Genomic DNA, 10,253 nt, shown 5'->3' with positions numbered 1-10,253 from the left:
CAACGTAACTATGACAATTTAAAAATAACCTCAAAAGAACAGAAGTGATTATCCCACCTAGTTAATAGACTCTTTCTTCTTTAGCAGGAAGTGAGCCTTGCTTTCCGCGATGAACTTTCTACAGACAGGCGCTTGGTGGGCTGTTTCCCGTAGGCTTGTTGTTATTCCAACGTGCCCCTCTCCAGGATGAAAGGGGATCGTAGCTCTTTCTTCACTGCCTTTGACAGCTGAACTCAACTTACTGCATTTCTCCTGTAACTAACAGTAACTCAATTAAAGAGATAATTGGTGTTTGGGCCTTAAAAAAAGAAAAAGAGAGATAGTGATATCCAAGTTATAGTTTCATCAGAACGATGAGGAAAATGTATGAAAAGTGAATGAAGACACCATTACTAACTGGATCTGATATGAATTCCCCTCCACTCAATGCCTGCTGGTGGCCGAAACTGCTAATTGTTCACCAAAATCAGTTCCCCGGGGCCAGGGTGCATGAGATGGGAGATAGCACTTAATCCCTTAAGGGACAGATAATAAATAAGAAGTCATCTATGCACTTACCTGGGGGACTTGAAAAAACATTATGACCCCTGTTCTGAGGTTATTCAGTCAGAATCATTGTGCTGAGGCCAGAAGTCTTTATTATCGAAGAGCACCCCAGGTTCTCATGGTATAAGCACTATGGGGACCACATGTCTACTCCAGATGCCCCCCTTTGATTTTTCACTAATGAGGAGAACAGGCCCCACAGAAATCGCCTTTCTCAACTTTGCACTGGTGGAGGCTCGTGCGGGAACCCAGGACATCACCTGTCTTTGAGGATTCACTTCGGCCCTGCTAAGATTCCACTTGGTGTCTGCTTGGCACCAGCAGCTTCTCCTAGGCTGGACTAGTGCTCCCACGGGCAGTTGGTGGGACTGGGACGCATCTTGGAGAGTTGTTGCGAACTTGCTTTCTCCCTGATTGAAATTTTCAGCCATTATTGGGGGTGAAGAGCCTAAGAATGAACACAGGATCCCTTCCTAAGGGTGTTAGCACATCCCTTGGTGACAGCCACAGCTGGCTGGCGCCCCTCCTGTGAGAAGAAGAGGGTTTCTCCTCAGTGGTGGCTGGTTCAGTTGGTGGCCCTGGCCCAGGCCCCCTCCATGCCACAGGCTGCTGGCACTTTGACTTAGAGATGGTTTGCTTTAATAACTCAAAGCTTAAATGGGTTATGAAAAAAGATAATGTAAAATTTTAAAAATTAGATAAAATCTAAAATAAAATTTTCAGAGAACAGCTAAGGGCAGCATGTAGCTAAAGTGTGCAGTGGCTGTCTGGGGGCTTCTCAGGTCCAGAATGGGGCAGTGGTCATATGTGGGCCATTAAGAAAGTTTTGAGATACACAAAAATCAAAAAATGTAAAATCTGCACAGATAGACACAAATGCAGCCCTCCCAGCAGCACGATGGACCGAGCAAGTTGACACTTGTACAGGTGAATCAGAAAAGACAGTTCGGTGCCGTTCCTTGGAAGTGAAATAAAGGATCATAACACAGGCTGTCTTAAAACTTCTGTAGTGACCCAAGAACAAGTGCACTTGAACCCACCTGGGCCTGAAGTTTGAACTCTGGCTACACAACTTACAGGATGACTTTGGCCAAGGTCCAGGATGCTGCTAAGATGTGGCTTGCTCATCTACATGATTGCGGATGGCCTGAGTGCTTACTGAATGCCAAGCTCCACCCTGGGCCTCTCTGCGCCCTCATGAACACAGCAGTTCTGCACTGGAGGCTATTAATGAGGGTGCAGAAAGGCCCAGGGCTTGGCATTCAGTAAGCACTCCCGGCATGTGAGCTGCCAGCTGGATTAACATACTGCTGACCAGTCCCAAGTTCCCTGTGATAGGGACAGTCTCTGCATAAAATTGCTGGGCAGTACTGTGTTAAGATGTCAGAGGACTGAATGATTCTGTATTATAAGCAGCTGAGCGATGAGAAGGGGAGAAAGACTAGAGCCTGCCAAATCTGGGACAACTGGGAATTGAGACGAGGAGAAATGGATCAGGGAACAGCTGCTGTGTTAACACATTGTTGACCAGCAGGTTTATTCAGAAACTGTGTCAACTGGCTAACAGGGGTCCTCAAACTTTTTAAACAGGGCGCCAGTTCACTGTCCCTCAGACCGTGGGAGGGCTGGACTGCAGGCCCTGGGGTGAGTCGGCTGCTAAGCAGGACAGGCAGCGGCAGCAAAAACACCCGGCGGGCTGGATAAATGTCCTTCACGGGCTGCATGTGGCCTGCAGGCCGTAGTTTGAGGACACCTGGGCTAACTCATGGCAGGTCAGCAATGTGTTAATTAGGAAGTCGGAAATGTAGATACTGGTTAAAAGGCAGGGTCTGGAGCCGGGTGGCCCGGGATTGCGTCCCAGCTCCATCACTTACTGTGCAGCCTTGAGCAACTTACTTAATTGTTCTGTGTTCCAGTTGCCTCATCGGGAATATAGGAATTGTAACCTATATTGTAACTGCCACACCATGGAGTCACTGTGAGGATTAAATGAGTTGATTCAATTCAATAAATATTTGCAGGCTTCCCATGTGCCAGGCACTGTTACGGGAACTAGAGACTTAGTTAATAATGAAGACAAAAACCTCTGCACTTATGAACCTCACAATGCACTAGGGGGAGGCTGCTAAATAAGTGAAATCAGTAAAACACGTACTCCGTGTGAAGGCGTTAAACACGATGTGCTCATCAGATGCCGTGGAGGCGTTCACCTGCCTGCCACGTGGGGAGCACTGAGCAACGGGGGTTATCACAGCGCGTATCAATACGTCCTGTCATTCCTACTACTGCAACTGCTACAAACAGTAAACCTTGCCACTGTGATCAATCTTAGTTCATCAGAAAAATAAGATACAAAATGAAATAAGTTATGCACTACAGCTTAAATATGAAAGGGCTATGAGGGCTTTGGGGCTATGTAAAAGTTTGTGTCATGAACTTTGTCGGTGGCCTTCCTGAGCTGCCCTAGGACCCCAGTGTAGAATATAACTCATCTTAGCCGGTGTTGCTGGCAGATATCAGCTCTGGACCCTACAGCTGTTTTCTTAGCAGATTGGACCCAAAAACCAAGCTAAATTCAAGTTGGTACCCTCCCTAGAAGCATATGTGTGTGTCCAGTTTACAATAATTAGGTTGCTTTGGAGCACTCTAGACAGCCTGTAATATTCCTTCCAGCTCTCAGGTTTTGTGATTTTTAAGTTGTTTTTTTGTTTGGTTCGGTTGTTTTTTAGTGTTTTGGCAAGCAGTGATTGTCTCTAAGTAACACAGAAAAAGTTGTTTTCCAGCAAAGCCTCCAGGCTCTCAGGCATTCAAAAAACATGGGAGGTCCTTTTCTTATTCTTGCAAGATTGAACTGTGAAGTCGAGGTCTCTGCTTTCTGGGGAGGTTAGCTGCACCACAAGCCCCCAGCCTCGCCCCTCGGCCGGAGCCCATGCTGACCCCGGGCCGTGCTTTGCCACTGGGCCGGTGGACCCTGGCTTCTCTTTTCCAGTGGCACTCAGGCTTTCAGAGTTGAGCAGTGGGAACCCCCTCTCCACTGCGGCCCACCAGGCTGCCTGCAGAAACGGGATTCGTGAAATCCTTTCTCACACCGATCGCTCTGCTTGTGCTTTACTCCTGTTCTGCAGCTTTTCCGCGTCCCAGACTTGGGGTGGTTGTTTTCCCTCCCCTCACACCCTCCAGTCTGTTCTTTGAGATTCAGAGCTGGCAGGTCACAATCGCCACTGATTTCAAGGACACACAGTCCTTCCTCCAAGCACACTGCACCAGGTCTCAATGCTAAGAGGTGGTCTGAGACACCACTTCATATCTTCACAGACACACTGTATCATATACTTCACAGACACGCTGTATCATATACTTCACAGACACACCCTTTAGTTAAGTGAGACCATAGCCAGAGGCCCCCTGCTTAAAACAGACAGAAGGCTCAGTGCCCATAGCTCAGTGACAGCGCCGGCCACGTGCACCGAGGCTGATGGGTTCAAACCCAACCCGGGCCTGCTAAATAACAACAACAACAACAACAACAAAATAGCCGGGCTTTATGGCAAGCACCTGTAGTCCCAGCTACTTGGGAGGCTGTGGCAATAGAATCACTTAAGCCCAAGAGTTTGAGGTTGCTGTGAGCTGTAACACCACAGCACTCTACTAAGGGCGACATAGTGAGACTCTGTCTCAAAAAACAAAACAAAAGATAAATAAATAAAAAGCCCCACAAACTGATCTTCATACAAATGCTTAACCATTTGGCTGGTGGACAGTGTCCAGGCAAGCTAAGTCTGTTCAGGCCACAGGCTGGCTTTGTTGGTGCCTGGGCAGCCACACCCTTTCTCCCCAAGCTGGAGACCAATTGTCACACACAAGCCACATCTATGTGTCACATCCATCATGATTCTGCCACGTGCAAGGCTGAAGTGGGGTTCAGTATGGGGACACAGCTTCTGCAGTCACCGTGTTCACCCGGAAAGGTACAGGCAAGTTGACCAGAACCTCTGGGGTCACTGTTTTTCTGCAGTGGAGACACAATTCCACTATGCCAAGGCAGTAATTGCTGGTTACTGGCTTGCCAGCAAGCAGTCTTCTGGTCAACCCAACATCTCCACACTATAAGAACTCTCCAGGGTTTGCACTGGGAGTGTCCCACTGTGCTGGAGGACAGGAACCCCTGGCATATGTGTGTGTGATGTGTGAGCAAATAAAGATACAAAACGAGCTGTGCAAACCACACATGTTCCAGGTTAGACCCAGAAGACATCAGGCGACAGTCCTGAGAAGCCACACAGCCGTCTGGTCTTTCACTGTTTGGTGTTTCACGGGATTCACATTTGCCATATTCAGCTTCAGGGAGACCTGGTTTCTTCCCCTGGCATTCTCGGCCCCCCTCCTCCTTCTCTCTCCAGCCTCTCTACCCCCACATCTGGGTTTGCCCACCCCCCTCCTGTTTGCTGGCAGCACCCTCAGAGTCACCTCATCTCCCTCTTCACCGGTCCGCTTCACATCCGAGACGCTCCCTCAAATCTGCATTCCCTCACTCCACTTCTCCCCTCATGATTCTGTGATTCTGTCCCTGTCACTTCTCTGGAATACGCCGCCCCCCGCCTGCCACATGTCCCGCCGTATGGTCGAGCTAACTAGCTGCTCTCCCACCACAACGACTGTCCTGTTTCTTCTCCCTCTGTCTGCCAGCAGATGACAAGCCACGATGGCTTTGGGTTGCAACCTCGGCTTTGCCCCTCCTGCGCGTCCCACCCCACCGGCCTCTGAGTTTCTTATGTGGAATAAACATGTCCTTCCAGGCCTTTGAGAGACTTAGGATTTGTCTGTCACTGCAACTAGCATTGCCTGCCCTAAAATACACACTTACAGAGAGATTAAAGGCAGCGCAGTAAAGACACGCCCAGCTGCTCTGGAAATGTCTCTGCTCAGCTCTCAGGACTTCACTCTCTCCGGGTTTCTCTTTCCCCTTCTCTGAGGTTCCCCCTCACACCTAACCCTGAAACGCAGATGCTGAGGGTCCCTCCTCAGCCAGCTTCTCCCATCTGTCAGCCCCATGACCACCTGCGTCCGCTGTCTCCACCAGCTCATGTCACCAACCCTCCCTCTGCAGAACTTCGGGGGCTGGACTTGATCTTCCCTGGACGGGTCACTGCGTCCCCTGCAGCCCACGGGCTTGGCTCAGAGAGAAACCGCTTTCCAGGTGTTTGCCAGGCAGGGTGACCGTGGACTTGCCGTCTCTTGGTGTTTCTGAAAGATTCTGCATGAGAGACACAGTTCTTAGGGATTGTTTCCAGGCCTCACAGCCATCTAGAAATCCCCAAATCTGTCCCTGGATAAACCAGACCTCGGGTGTGCCCCTCCGCAGGCTGCTTTCCATCCTCACAATGCCCCCATTTTACAGACCACGGAGAACTCTCCTCATGCGTGCACTTCTGAGAAAGTTTGGGGAGTGGGGACAGGGTAATTGGGGTTTTTTTCATTTTGGACCCTGAGTTGTGTAGACAGCCTGGTTGTCTGTGTGGCCGGTTGGGAAGCATTTGTGACCCGCTTCTAATAAATGTGAGGGGCTTACAGAGCGTGTGTTTTGTGCCCCTATTAACTTAACTCCTCCCTCTCTCTGAACTTTCTAGTTTTATTTTCCACATGTTTATTTTCATTTTATATCATTTGTGTATTTATATAATCTCCCTTTGAATCCTCTCTGGCACAAGAGAAAGTATGAATAAATAAGATAGCCTGCAGACCTCACACTTAAAGTGTCTGGAACTGAAGGAACCTTTTTGTTCAGTGCCCTTTCTCCTGTGTCCCCAGTTTGGGTCAAAGGTGCCACGGAGCTCCCATCACTTACCCAGACACCCAGGATGATCTACCCTGACCCCACCTACTCCCCTGCCCTACCCCAACATGTCACCAATTCCTGTCAATAACCAGCTACATCCATTGTCCCCTCCATATAGTAGCCTCACCTGGGTCCCTTGCAGGGATGTCTCTGGTACCTGGCAGTCTGTCCTGAAGAACGGTTCAGCATGGGGTAGCCACCGCACCTCCTCATGGAAAGCCCTTCCCCGGCTTCTTGTCCAGACTCTTTGGCCTCTTCCTTGTCTCTGTGCATCACCAGTCACTTCTCGTCCTCACGCCCTGGGCCCTGGTAACGCCAGGCGGCACACTTGGTCTCCCGGGACCAGGCTGTCCTGCCCCTTCCCCGTGCTGTGTGCCCCTCTCCTCTGGGTGTCCCCTCGAGGGGTCAGCTTGAGCATCACTTTTCCTGTGGCCTTCCTGCCCCCCACCCCACCCCATCCCAGGCAGGCACCCGTTTACTGAAGCCCTTCTGTGTGCTGAGGGTCCCAGGGTCTCCCCTCTCTGGGCGCTCACCTCACTCTTCACACCTCAGTGTAACTGGACCTCCCTCCCTCTCTCTTCCCTAACAGGCCGGAGCTCATTTGTGGGAGGTATCAAATCCCCTCAAAGCTCTTCCAGAAGCAGGCTCAAGTCTGCATAGACCCTTCCTAAAATTGCTTCTAAGCAATATTGCAGTTGGAAGAGCCCACACAATGCTTCCATCACAGACCTTCCTGTATTCTCCAGCAGGGCCTAGACAAGTAGCTGCACAAGTCTAGGATGACACTGTTAGTGGCAGGTACACTGGGACCTGGAATGGGATGGACACTGCTACTTTGGGGACACACCCACTCCCAGTCCCCGGCACACAGAGGCACTCGGTGAATGTGGCCTCCACCCCCACCCAGCTCCATCCTGATGCACGTCCTGTCCATCCTGGCTCCACACCTCACCTGGGATTCCTCTTCCCTCTTTCTCCATTGTCCCTTCTGCCAGGCACTGTGACATCTGTCACTGAACAGTAGCATCAGGCCCTGGCTTTCCCCAGCTCTGTCCCGTATCACTGCAGCTGCGACACACAGGGATGGCCTTTGTGAGAGAAGAACAACCTGCTCCCTTCAGGCTCCCGTCAGGCAGGCTGGCAAGTTCACCTGAGCCCCCTAGACACGTGCACAGCCCTCCTCCCTCTCCTTGCAGGCTGAGCCCCCACCACCTCCATACACGCTCTGCTCTGCCCACACTGCCTGCCCCCAGCTGTCCCCATGCCTCCCCCAGCCACTCCCTTCAGCCTCCTTACCCTGCTACCCCCTGACTGAAGCGCCCCTGTCTGTGCAGAAAGAGGTGACCCTGGGCTGTAGGGTCCGTGCAGTATAGCCTGACTCCACTTCCCTGCTGGACCTTGCACCATATGTGTGTGTCATTTCCGGACGTCTCAGAACAGAGTCGCCAACAGCCAGGAGGGAATATGCCCAAGTTTATTGTGACTCCTGCGATACATGTCTCACCCATGACTCTCCATCCGTGAGAAAGACACGCTGCAGTGGGAGGAAGCACCAAGAGAACATGAGGGGCCGGTATAAGAAGTGGATGGAAAAGCAGGCCCAGAGCCCGATGGACAAAACAACAGCCGCTTTTCAACCAGGGAAAGTGCCTCCTGCTCCATTCTCTGCTCCTCCTCCTGCAGGGGCCGTGATTCCACCTCCCCACAATCTTCCAGGTCCTCCTGACATGATGCCAGCACCCCAAATGTGGGGCCCTCCCATGATGCCGATGGTGAATCCTCCTCCTGGGATGATGCCAGTGGGACCTGCTCCTGGAATGAGGCCACCCCAGGAGGTCACATGCCAATGATGCTGGGCCCCCAGTGATGAGACCTCCTGCTGGTCCCATGTTGGTGCCCACTGGTCCTGGAATGACTTGACCAGACAGATGAGGGAAGGGGGGAGTTTTCTTTATGTTAGTTTTATGTTACTTGTTCTGCTTCACCAGGAGATCATGGTGCTGTGATGCTGGGGGTTTTCTTAATAGCATGATAAGGAGAACTTGCTCCCCCTTCCTATCAAAGAGAGAATAAGAATAGTTTTGAAGGGAAGAAGTGGAACCAAAAAAGGGGGTAGTTTTCATTTGTATTGTGAAATGTGAAAATAAAATTGTTAACTGTTTTAGTTAAAAAAAAAAAAAAAAAGTGGGGGGTGCTAGGGGAGTATTTGCCCAGAGAAACGAAGGAGGGAAAGGAAGAGAGAAAGGTCTTGCAGGTTCTAATTTGGTCGGTAAAAGTGTGGTTTTCCTGGTGCTCCTGTTACACCCAAAGTCGCACGGCCTTGAGTCCAGTTTTTATGGTCATGCATTTTTACTCCTTTGCCGGCTGAGCCTCCAGATGCACAGAATGTTTTTGTGTGGCTCTCACCCGACACATGAGACGGATTTGCTCCAGACCGGTGGTCTGGCTCTGTCTAGTGTCTGCAGCCGCCATCTCCACTCGCTAATTTAGGGCACACCTAGATTTCCAGCACACATTTTCCCTCTTGGCAAAGTAGGACACAAGCCAGGAGACATCGGTGTCCCCAGACGGCGCCTCTCCACAGCGGCTCCAGAGAGAGCAGCCTCTCGGGTGCATCTCCCTGGGTGCACTCGCTTTTCTTCTGGGTCGCTCCCATTTGTTCTCATTTCACTATTTTTGTCCCTGGAAATTGTCTGGGTGGAAATTCACTAGAGTTCAACACTTTTATAGCGTATTATGGGGTCTTAGAAGATGGGAGAGGGTGGTCACCTCCGGCCTGGGGTGGATCTCAGAAGGAGGTCACAGCTAGGGAGGCAGGATGGACCCAGAGGAGGCTGACCCTTGGAGGGTGGCAGAGCACCCCTGGGGCATCCTGCAGTGTCAGGATATCTGCTCTCTCTGGTGGCGAGAGCCCTGAGGGGCAGGACCCGGGTTCTGGTCCAGCCAAACTCTGACCTCTCCATCTTGGTTTCTTTATCACTTGTGAAAGACTCGAGCTAGTGACATTTCTGAGCCCAGAAGCCTCCATAAAGAAATGTGATCTGCCCCATGTCCACATCGTGTGCCTCTAGTGAGTGTTGAGCGAGCTGCAGTGAGCGCTGGGTCACACTGGTGTTGTCAACTCTGGGTCAGTCGAATGTCCTGATGAGCCAGTAGAGGAGGGGCTGAGGACTGGCAGAGGCTGGAGCCGCTCCATCGGGTAGTCTCATAGGGGGAAGCAGCCCGCTGGAACGTGGGAGGGGGGTCTGACAACAGAGCCCCACCCCTGAGGCTCTCACTCCCACACACTCACCCTCTGGCCACGGGACTCAGCCCACAGGTGCTAAACTCCTCAGTGTGCCCTGTGGCAGGTGGAACAGAGAGGCCAAGGGTGGGAGAGGTCAACTGGCCAACCCACGGTGGCAGGTGACAAATGAAGAGTCAACACTCAACTGTGGTCCCCCTGACCCCCCACAGCTCCCAGAGTGGGCAGCTGGGAGGTTTCCTTTGATGGACTTACAGGCCAGACCACTTGGGGATCTAGGGGGCAGCATGTGTGGGGCCCAGTAAACCCGCTTGTCACTCCCTCCGTGGTGGCTTCAGGCAGTTCAGTCTGGGCTCACGCCTACAATCCCAGCACTCTGGGAGGCCGAGGCAGGTGGATTGCCCAAGCTCAGGAGTTTGAGACCAGCCTGAGCAAGAGTGAGACTCCATCTCTACTGAAAATAGAAAAACTAGCCAGGGCCAGTGCACACACCTGCAGTCCCAGCTACTTGGGAGGCTGAGGCAGGAGGATTCCTTGAACCATGGAGTTTGAAGTTGCTGTGAGCTGTGACAGCAAGGCACTCTATCCAGAGTAACCCAGTGAGACTCTGTCTTAAAAAAAAAAAAA

The 10,253-nt window shown here is 51.5% G+C and overlaps 1 protein-coding gene and 1 pseudogene across 1 annotated transcript in view; both read left to right on the top strand.

Annotated features, from left to right (window-relative positions):
* Positions 1–10,253, top strand: part of PPM1H (protein phosphatase, Mg2+/Mn2+ dependent 1H) — a 250,931-nt gene that overhangs the window by 142,394 nt on the left and 98,284 nt on the right. The gene's annotated exons all lie outside the window — the stretch shown is intronic.
* Positions 6,570–8,314, top strand: LOC105887856 (annotated as a pseudogene).

The sequence above is a fragment of the Otolemur garnettii genome, unplaced genomic scaffold, assembly GCF_000181295.1.
Source record: "Otolemur garnettii isolate 467f Iridium unplaced genomic scaffold, OtoGar3 scaffold00138, whole genome shotgun sequence".
NCBI classification, from domain to species: domain Eukaryota; kingdom Metazoa; phylum Chordata; class Mammalia; order Primates; family Galagidae; genus Otolemur; species Otolemur garnettii.
This window is presented reverse-complemented; position numbering and strand designations above follow the sequence as displayed.